Genomic DNA, 11,345 nt, shown 5'->3' on the forward strand with positions numbered 1-11,345 from the left:
CACCTGCTGTTGCACAGTACATAGTGGCTGCAATTTGCCCTGTTTTTGTCTTAGGGGGATAGATACTGGGGAGTGGCCCTCAGGAAACCTTAATTCTCTTCCCAGCTCTGCCACTGACCTGCTGGGAGTGGTGGATGACGTTGGGTAAGTCACTTCACTGCTCTGTACCTCAGTTTCTCCATCTGTAAAATGGGAATAATGATACTGAATTCCTTTGTAAAGTGCTTTGAGAGCTACCAGTAAAAAAGCACTCTATAAGAGCTGGGTATTATTAATATTATTATATGCACTATATAAAAAGCCTGATTCTCTGCTGCCGCAGTGGTGTCAGCGCTTGTGACTTTTTCACAGGTTGCAGGATTTTAGCCAGGGCTGAAGCCTGTCTGGTGATGATGTGAGAATCTCCAGCCCTCTTGGGAATTTCAGCCTGGCTTCTGATTGGCTGTCTTTCCCACTATCTCCGGTCGTGAGGAAGAGTGGCCAATCAAGGCTGTGCAGGAAGCAGTCAGAGGTCTCTGCCCCTTAGTTGCCAACACCACTGTCACAGGAGTGGAGGAGAGAGGAGCTCAGAGAGGCTCCACTCCCTGCAACACCCATCTCTGGGAGAGGGGAGAGGAAGAGACACAGCAGCTTCAGAAGGAACGGAGGAGACGGAGAAGAGGTGGGGCAGAAATGATGAGGACACAGGGGGACGAGCAGTGTTGATCTGGAGAGAGGATTGATTTGGGGACAGGGTGCAGAATTAATTGTTGGGTATGGGGTGGGCTGTGGAGGGGCACAAGCACCTTACACAATAAATATGGAAGTGTTGGCAACGCTATCTCACAAACACACTGGGGGGACAGGAGAGTACAAAAGACCAACCAAAAAACTACAGCATATTCTTTTTTTTAAATCTCATGATTGTTGGTCTAATCTCATGATGTTTAGGGTTTTCATGATTTGTGAATCTTTGGGGGTGGGCAATATTGCTACCTTGCACTTGGATTTGTTATTTATACTATTGCAAAATGCTACCAAATCAACAGTGATTACTTTTGGGAGTCACGTTTGTAAGCTTTTTTCCTCAACCATGAGGGCTAGAAATGTACTTTTTTATTTTAAATAATCACTTGACTCCAGGAGCTGTAGCTTTAAAAATAACACAAAATATCACAAGATACAGAAAAACTCACAAGGGCTGGCAGTACTGCAAGACAACGTGCCTTTTACCAGGATAGTCCCATATCTCAAGGGGCTGTCCTGCAAATTTGGAATTTGAGAACAAGACACCTAAGGGTCCTATTTTGTGCTCAGTACCGCCCCTCATTCCACCACCTCTGGAGGGAGCCGAGCTGTGGGACGTTAAATGCAGGAGCTCCAGGCTTGGTAACACATCAGAAGAGGCAGGTGGTGGTGGTATTGCCCGGTGATTGGTACCAGCATCACCCAGACCAGGAGGAGTAAAACCCAGTTGGCAACAGCAGCCTAGGAGACAAGGGAGGTAGGAGCAGAGAATGGCCTTCCCATGGGGGTGGATGAGGAGGGAAAGGAGCGGCCCGGGTCCCCTGACTGGGGTGAGCTATTCGCCGAACATTAACAGGCCAGCAGAGAACAGATGGGGAAAGTTCATATAAGGGATTGGTTGATGCAGTTTTCCTCAGGGGTGATAAGTGGCAACCAGGTGAAGGATCTGGGACAGTTGGGGGAGGAGGTAATCACAGCAGCAGGATGTGGGCCCCTGGGGGCAGTGTGGGGGTTGGAGGTGGGGGTGTTACAAAGGCAGGGGTGTGGGGATGTGGGGGGGTCAGAGGCAGGGGGGTGTCACAGAGGCAGGGAGTGTGGGTACCTGGGGTGGTTGGAGGTAGGGAATGTCACAAAGGCAGAATGTGTTGGGCCCTGAGGGCAGTGTGGGGGTTGGAGGTGGGGGTGTTACAAAGGCAGGGGTGTGGGGACCTGGGGGAGTTGGAGGCAGGGAGGTGTCACAGAGGCACTGTGTGTGGAGACCTGGGGACCTGGGGGGGTTGGAGGGGAAGGTGTCACAGAGGCAGGGGGTGTGGGTACTTGGGGTGGTTGGAGGTAGGGGGTGTCACAGAGGCAGGATGTGTGGGGCCCTGGGGGCAGTGTGGGGGTTGGAGGTGAGGGTGTCACAGAAGCAGGGGGTGTGGACCCCTGGGGGCAGTGTGGGGGTGGAGCCATGGGGGTCACAGAGGCAGGTTCTAGAGCCTGGTGTGGAGTTGAAAATGGTGGCCATCTTCTGGCTTATGAGAAGCTAAGCTGAGGGGGATGGAAGAGGGACTCAGGATGTTATAGGGAGCAGGGAATGGGGGGTGAAGTCTGGCTCTGGGGAAGGGAGCTGGGCTGTGAGGCAGTGCACTTCTGAGTGCAGGGGAGGAAACTACAGTATCAAGCGCTAAGGATTTGGGAGAGGAACGCTCCCCGCCCGAAACATGCGCATCCTGCTGCTGGGATGAAGCCACATCAGCCTAGATGGGCTGAGAGCGTGGTCCTTGGAGCTGACTGGGCCTGCCCAGAGCCGCGCTGGCCCCAGCACAACCCACCAGCTCCTTGTCACAATTCAGCTCCATACTCTGGGGGCAGGGAGCCCCTCCGCCCCCATTGGCAACAGGTTCATTGCACTCACAGGGGCATGGCTTATATTACATCCCTTCTGTTATAAGAATTTATGCTGAGCCATATGTAATACTGTGCATTGTAGGGCTACAGTATTACTATGTGTATGGTAAAGGGACCACTATTAGGAGAATTATGGAACTGGGTCATTGGTTGGTAGCTCACAAGTCTGCCCCCTCTGTCTCCAGGTTGGAGGAAATCAAAAGCATCTGAACATATTCCTTGCATGTAGCCAGGGTGCAGTGGTTGCTTTGGAGCTGAGCTGCAGGTAAGGATTGAGCATCACATACCATCAGTTGGAAAAGAAGGGAGCTGGTGGGGGCTGTGTTTGCTCCATGTCATGTCTGGGGTCCTGTTTGCAATGATCAGCAATCTTAAGTTAGTCTCCTGTGAGGATAAACAGAAAAATGCTCATTGTAGGGCTGGCTGCATGCAGGACTTCTGTTTGTGTGTGTGGAGAGCACCCCGTCCAACAATTAGAGCTGAGTGAGTGATTCACAGCCAGGGAATTTTGCCTCTATTTCTGTTTGCACATTCCTGCAAACCAATAACAAACACACTTGAGAATGTTGTGATGGGAAAACATTCAACATCATTTTGTTTACCCTATGGCTTGTTAGTCAACACAACATTACATTTGAGCTATGAGACCTAAAACTGAATGGCTTCATAATAATACCTAGCTGTTATATAGTGTTTTTCATCAGTAAACCTTAACGTGCTTTAGAAAAGGACAGTAGTATCATTATCCACATTTTACACATGTGGAAACTGAGGCACAGAGCAGTGAAGTGACTTGCCCAAGGTCACCCAGCAGGCCATAAGTCATATGATATAGCTTTTGTCCCTGAGTAGATGGGCATAATTTATGAAACCAGATGTCATCTGCAAACACTCTCAGAAAGTAAATTTTATGTTCACTCATTACAAATACCTGCAAATGTGTATGCTTAACATTTGCTTTCTCTGATCATTTATGCTATTAATTCTCAATTACACCAGTGTTTGTGGAGAGCAAACACAACAGGAGTGTGAACACAGCCAGTGGAAATGTGTTTAAAATTCAAACAAATATTAATGGAAATTGTTTTGCAGTATTTATCCAAGCCTAGTAAGAAGTTACTTACTAAGCTGGTTTGTTTTTTTATTTCAAATGAGCCTTGTTGAATTGGCCCTGTACACACGTGAAGATCCAAACTTGTCTTTGCATGCACTCGCTTGGGATTGCTGCCTGTTACCACCTGATCTCCGTTAGTGTAAAGTAAGAAATGAGGAAAACATCTCTAGTGAAGGATATTCAGCCATTGAGAATGCAGCCTTAAGAGAATATTCCCCCATGAGATATACTCCCTCAATATAACAAAAGAGAACTTACACTTTTATCTTGGATAATGCCCAGCTCCATCCCCAGACGTGAGAGGTAATACAAGTTATAAATAACAATACTAGTGTCCACAGTTCGGTGTCTGTACAATAATATGGACTCTGACTTTATGAGGTGTCTTCCTTGTGTGGAGAAAACATCCTAGCCTAGGATGTCAAAAGTACAGAGTTCAAATCCCACCCCTGTAGTGCCAGTGGATGTGGTAACATGGATACCCTTTAGATGTCATATGGGACAAGCTATTCAATTTGAGTTCCTAGAGCCATGCTGTGACAAAGTGCTAATGGAATCCTTGCAGATGTAAGCAATGCGGAGATGATTTTACCCCGTATATGGTGTTGGAGAGACTGATACTGGAATACTGTGTCCAGTTTATAAAAGGATTTTGAAAAATTTGAGAGGGTGCAGAAAACAACCACAAAAATGATTTGAGGGCTGGAGAAAATGCTTTGAAGTGCGAGACTTGAAAATCTCAATCTGTTTAGCTTATCAAAAAGAAGAATGGGAGGTGACTTGATCACAGTGTCTTCACAGGGAAAATATACTGAGTACTCATGAGCTTGTAGTGGAGTAAGGCATACCAAGAACCAATGGCTGGAAGCTAAAGCCCAATTCAAATTAGAAAGAAGGCATGTATTTTTAATGTTAAGGTTATTAAGGGAAAGGGAGGGTTCTCTATCTCTTGATAGCTTTAAATCCAGACTGGATGCTTTTCTGGAAGCCAAACCCATGATCTTTGGTGGCCTGACTTATGCTTTTAGACCATTTTGGGTTGGTAATGCCATATGTATAAAACAAATTACAAATCTAGCAAACACACTGCTGTTGTTTAAAATGATAGCAAACTATTTGCACAATAGCTGTTTTGATTGGTATTTTAAAAATTGATTTCTGTTCTAACAGTGGGTATCCTTCCATCGACTTTAAAAGAGCTAGACTGGACCCCAGATGCCCAGATCTGAAAGATAAAGTGTGAAAAAAACAATCTGCACAGTTATGGGGTTGGACGGATTGACTTAGGAGTAACAACTGAGAGCTAGATGTGTATAACGTAGGTGATGGAGACATAGTTCTAGAGAGAGTTGAAGGGTATTGTTTTGTATTGTACAACTCCGCAAAACTAGGAGTAGCAGGACAAAATTAAGAAAAGGAGAGTCAGATCTAGACAGTGGGATCTATAACACTATGGCCTGGTCTACACTACCCCCCAAATTCGAACTAAGGTACGCAACTTCAGCTACGTGAATAACGTAGCTGAAGTCGACATACCTTAGTTCGAACTTACCGCGGTTCAGACGCGGTCCACACGCGGCAGGCAGGCTCCCCGTCGACTCCGCGGTACTCCTCTCGCCGAGCTGGAGTACCGCAGTCGACGGCGAGCGCTTCCGGGATCGATTTATCGCGTCCAGACCAGACGCGATAAATCGAACCCGGAACTTCGATTCCCAGCCGCCGAACTAGCGGCTGGGTGTAGACCTGGCCTATGATGTAATCTGACAGGGAAGCAGTGGAAGCCTCCTACCTTGAAATACTTAGAAGTGGACTGGGCAAAGCACAGCTGATATTTATATTTGATGAAGTGGAAGCTAGTGGAGGGTCTCCAAGAAGGGGTGGTTGTGGTCAGAGCAATGGGTAAGGAACGTGTTCTCCGTGTATGGACTCTACCTCCCCAGCCAAGTGTGGTGAGAAGCAGCAATGGTTCAGGGACTGGGTGGGTGCAAATATTGACTCTCTATTGGTTTTAACTGTATATTGGAATATGTCTCATTGCTCAGGAAACATATAGGTTCAGTCAGCCTTCCCATTTTGGACAGAGCTGTGGAGGGTCGGCACAGAACCCGGAGTTTGCACAGTCATTCAGCTTTACCCAGCCGTTAGGAGCAAGGCAAACCTTGGGATTTGGGCAGCACAGTGACTTCTGGACAACATCTGCGTATAAAGAGTGTTATGGGCATGAACAAACTACACCTTTTGTGGTTTCTTCCCCACCAGCCAGGTCTCCTGTTGCTGGCAACCAAAGCATCAGTCTTAAACAATCTGCTAAACATGGAACTCTTCTGAATATACCTGACTTTGGACTTTCATCTGAAGGCATGTTAAGTAATGGTCTTGAAAAAAGCAGAATTCAGCTTTGAATGATCTGAACATGAGATGGTCAAACTAACCTGGGGTGCTGGTTTTGAGCCAGAGAAAACACAGAGCCAGAACATCCCAACCTCTTTGAAAGTTTTCCATCCACATAGTAGTGAAAGTGGAGGGTTGGGCGCTTTTGGCTTTTCTCAAGAGATGAGCAGCTCGAGTCCCAGTACAAATTCCAGTTTTATAACCCCTGAAAGCAGCAATAATACACCCTCTTTATTTGCCCCTGTTCTATCAAGCAAAATAGGAGTCAAAAAGAGAGGACTAGAAATACAATATGGAAGAACTAGTTTCACTAGTCTGTCTGATCCATCTGGTGGGACTTTGAGGGAGTCCTTCAGTATGAGTCGTACTACCAAGTGTAGACATGAAGAAGCAGCAGGTTGGACTGAGCTGCCTCTCAGCCTCATAAAGAGAGTGAAAAGAGAAAAGGAACATGGGACACATGGGACTGACCATCACCCTTCCCAGGGCAATTGGTTTGGCAGGTGGAACAGGCCCAGCAGAGGCTGAGTGAGCTGAACATCCCAGATTGGGTTATAATGGAACAATGATGGACAGCTGACTGACAAGGAGTTGACCAAGGAGAGAGTTACTCGTGAATCTGGAGAAACTATGCCAATTGCTTTGCCAGGACTAAGCCCACCTGTTTTTACAATGCCCTGGCTTTCAGTGGCATTAAAGGAGGAAGAAACTAACAGGGAAACTAAGGAAGGTGAACACCAGGAACTAATAGTAGTCTGTGAATCAGGTGATTGGAAATGAATACCTCTAGCAGCATAAGGTAGCAGGGTGGCTTGTTTGCAGTTTTTCTTCTGCGTTTCATCTGTAAAACTTTCTGTTTTACACCTCCTGCCTTTGAGGTGGTTGCTAAGGAAGACTGCCTTTGAAGGTATGGCAGAAAAAGCCATCAATAAAAAGGGTGTAAATAACACTTTCTTACATCCTTCTGTTAGTTGCTTCTGCCTCTCTGTGGCCCCCTTGTCATGTGTGTTACACCAACGCCTACTCTGAGCTGTGTTGCCCTGTACCTTGAGTAGTGATCTACACCTGTGCAAAGTGGGTGTAAATGCTACCAAGTCATAATGGTCGTGTTGCACTGGTGTAAATGACAACAGAAGGTGCAGGGCAATGGTGACTGGGCAATAGACTCTCCTTGAGCCATCTGGGTACAGTGGTCCAAATTCTAGGTGATGTAAGGGAATGCAAATTACACATTTCTAGCCAACTGTGAATCCAGCTGGGTCTAAGGGAGTCTGAGTTTAAGCTTTGTCTACATGTTATATCTTGTGTACTGAGGGGGTCAAAGGAAGACACACATTATCCCAGCTTAGACTTCCTTAAAGCTTCCTAGATTCATTATGAATTTGGAGCATAGTATTCATTAAATCTGTGTATCCTCCAAGAATCTACTGTAATTCATAGACATGTCCAGCCTAAAGGACACACACTATGTAAATCAGTTTTCTCTCTCTCTAGGAAGGACACACACACGCATGCACACATACAAGATTAAAATGTCAATACTTGTCTTTGATGTAATATATCACACTATTGCATCAGCACAGTGGAAATTCATATCCATTGTGCATATTAAGTTAAACTGTGGCATTTAGCCATAGCCCTGCATTAGTGGCAGTGCTGAGTAACTCTGCCTTGAAGGGGAGGCATCAAAAGGCATTTGGCTTGCAAGAAGCGCATTTTCTCCTGGATTTTGCTGCTTATGTGGGGAGGGGGTGAAGAAGTAATTTGCTACAGCCCTCTTTAGGGGATACAACCATGAACCATGACTCTGCTTGCTTCGTTTTTTCCACCTCCTTTTTGAGGGTCGCCCATGAATTTAAGTACATGCTAAGTGCTTTGCTGAATCGGGGCCTCCGTATTGAGTTCCTGATGCTTATCTGCAGAAATAATTACAATGGTCAAACGCAAAAATGTTCCCACCAACCTGAAGAGGAAGAATATCCTGAAGAAGCATTTTGAAAAGTTTGGGCAAGTGGAGCAGATTTATTGCACACGGGAAAAAAGTTGGCAATTGTGAACTTCTCTAAGCATGTGAGTATTCAAGACTGGAATATTAAAAAATATATCTACCGCATATAATTATAGGACATGGACCAAAACAGTCTAGTGCTCTAAACTTCCACGTTTGAAAGCCTTGACTAGATTGTACAAGCAAATGAGTTTGCAAAGGTGGTCTCGTTTTAGTCAGATGAGAAAGTTTGTGTCACAAACCATTTCAGAATTGTCAGTCTCGCAGTCGGACAGGCCCACAACTGGAAAATCAGCATGTTTACAGATCAAAACGGAGCTGTATTGCCGGAGCTGTGCGTGTGTGTAAGATGGCACAGCTCAGGTCTCAACTTTGCCTGACTCTACCCGTACTATTTGTCCCCCAATTTCATGAGCACAAAATAGTTCATAGTTTACAGATAGAAAAGCCTTCAGAGGGTGCAGGATCATCCCCTTAATACATCTCCCTATCAGTGTCCTAAAATATATCTTCTGGTCTTAAACCAGACCAGCTGAACGTCTCTTGGATTGGGGCTTCCATTTCATCCGATTTTCAGATATTTTCCTGTATATTTTAGCCTAAATACTCCTCTTCTGAATTTCTTCTTGGTACTTAACTGTCAGTTATACACACTTGCATGATGCTCAGTAATTCCTCTCCATCCTTGGGGGTTTACAGCCTTCATATATTTGTAGATGGCTGTCATATCTCCCCCTAGCTGTTGCTTAGCTAAGCGGCATGTTTCTAACGCTGTTAGATGGTCAATCAGTCTCCTTTAGGTCCTTACTAAGGCCTGGTCTACACTAGGAGCTTATATCGAATTTAGCGCCGTTACATCGAATTAACCCTGCACCCGTCCACACCAGGAAGCTACTTAGTTCGAAATAGAGCTCTTTTAAATTCGACTTCTGTAATCCTCGAAAACGAGAGGAGTAGCGCTAAATTCGAAATGGCAATATCGAATTAGGCTAGGTGTGGATGGAAATCGACGGTAATAGCTCCGGGAGCTATCCCACAGTGCACCACTCTGTTGACGCTCTGGACAGCACTTCGAGCTCGGATGCTCTGACCAGCCACACAGGAAAAGCCCCGGGAAAATTTGAATTCCTTTTCCTGTCTGGCCAGTTTGAATCTCATTTTCTGTTTGGACAGCGTGGAGAGCTCAGCAGCACTGGCAACGATGCAGAGCTCTCCAGCAGAGTTGGCCGTGCAATCTAATAGAAAGAGGGCCCCAGCATGGACTGATCGGGAAGTCTTGGATCTCATCGCTGTGTGGGGCGATGAGTCCGTGCTTTCAGAGCTGCGCTCCAAAAGAAGGAATGCAAAGATCTACGAGAAGATCTCTAAAGCCATGGCAGAGAGAGGATACAGCCGGGATGCAACGCAGTGCCGCGTGAAAATCAAGGAGCTGAGACAAGGCTACCAAAAAACCAAAGAGGCAAACCGACGCTCCGGATCCCAGCCCCACACATCACGTTTCTACGAGGCACTGCATTCCATCCTAAGTGCGGCCGCCACCACTACCCCACCAGTGACCGTGGACTCCGAGGATGGGATATTGTCCACGGCCGGTTCCTCCTCGGAAATGTTAGGTGAGGGGGAAGATGAGGAAGAAAATGAGGAGGACGAGGCAGTCGACAGCGCTTGCACCGCTGATTTCAACGACAGCCAGGAGCTCTTCATCACCCTTACCAAGATCCCCTACCAACCGTCCACAGCCCTTACCCTGGACACCGAATCAGGGGAAGGATCAAGCAGTGAGTGCTTTAAACATCTAAACATTTCATTTTAACATAAGTGGAATATTTATATTGTTAAGAATGGGCTTTTCAGTCACTCATTTAAACATAGAAACTTTTATTTATAACAAAACAGGAATATTAACTATATTAGTAATTTGTTGTTCATGATTTAGTTGGCTTAGTGAACTATTTACTCCTAACTATGTATAGAAAATCAAGTACTGTCCGGATATGATAGCAAACTATTTGCACAATAGCTGTTTGGATTGGTATTTTAAAAATTGATTTCTGTTCTAACAGTGGGTATCCTTCCATCGACTTTAAAAGAGCGAGACTGGACCCCAGATGCCCAGATCTGAAAGATAAAGTGTGAAAAAAACAATCTGCACAGTTATGGGGTTGGACGGATTGACTTAGGAGTAACAACTGAGAGCTAGATGTGTATAACGTAGGTGATGGAGACCTAGTTCTAGAGAGAGTTGAAGGGTATTGTTTTGTATTGTACAACTCCACAAAACTAGGAGTAGCAGGACAAAATTAAGAAAAGGAGAGTCAGATCTAGACAGTGGGATCTATAACACTATGGCCTGGTCTACACTACCCCCCAAATTCGAACTAAGGTACGCAACTTCAGCTTTGAATGATCTGAACATGAGATGGTCAAACTAACCTGGGGTGCTGGTTTTGAGCCAGAGAAAACACAGAGCCAGAACATCCCAACCTCTTTGAAAGTTTTCCATCCACATAGTAGTGAAAGTGGAGGGTTGGGCGCTTTTGGCTTTTCTCAAAAGATGAGCAGCTCGAGTCCCAGTACAAATTCCAGTTTTATAACCCCTGAAAGCAGCAATAATACACCCTCTTTATTTGCCCCTGTTCTATCAAGCAAAATAGGAGTCAAAAAGAGAGGACTAGAAATACAATATGGAAGAACTAGTTTCACTAGTCTGTCTGATCCATCTGGTGGGACTTTGAGGGAGTCCTTCAGTATGAGTCGTACTACCAAGTGTAGACATGAAGAAGCAGCAGGTTGGACTGAGCTGCCTCTCAGCCTCATAAAGAGAGTGAAAAGAGAAAAGGAACATGGGACACATGGGACTGACCATCACCCTTCCCAGGGCAAGTGGTTTGGCAGGTGGAACAGGCCCAGCAGAGGCTGAGTGAGCTGAACATCCCAGATTGGGTTATAATGGAACAATGATGGACAGCTGACTGACAAGGAGTTGACCAAGGAGAGAGTTACTCGTGAATCTGGAGAAACTATGCCAATTGCTTTGCCAGGACTAAGCCCACCTGTTTTTACAATGCCCTGGCTTTCAGTGGCATTAAAGGAGGAAGAAACTAACAGGGAAACTAAGGAAGGTGAACACCAGGAACTAATAGTAGTCTGTGAATCAGGTGATTGGAAATGAATACCTCTAGCAGCATAAGGTAGCAGGGTGGCTTGTTTGCAGTT

The sequence above is a fragment of the Emys orbicularis genome, chromosome 11, assembly GCF_028017835.1.
Source record: "Emys orbicularis isolate rEmyOrb1 chromosome 11, rEmyOrb1.hap1, whole genome shotgun sequence".
NCBI lineage: Eukaryota > Metazoa > Chordata > Testudines > Emydidae > Emys > Emys orbicularis.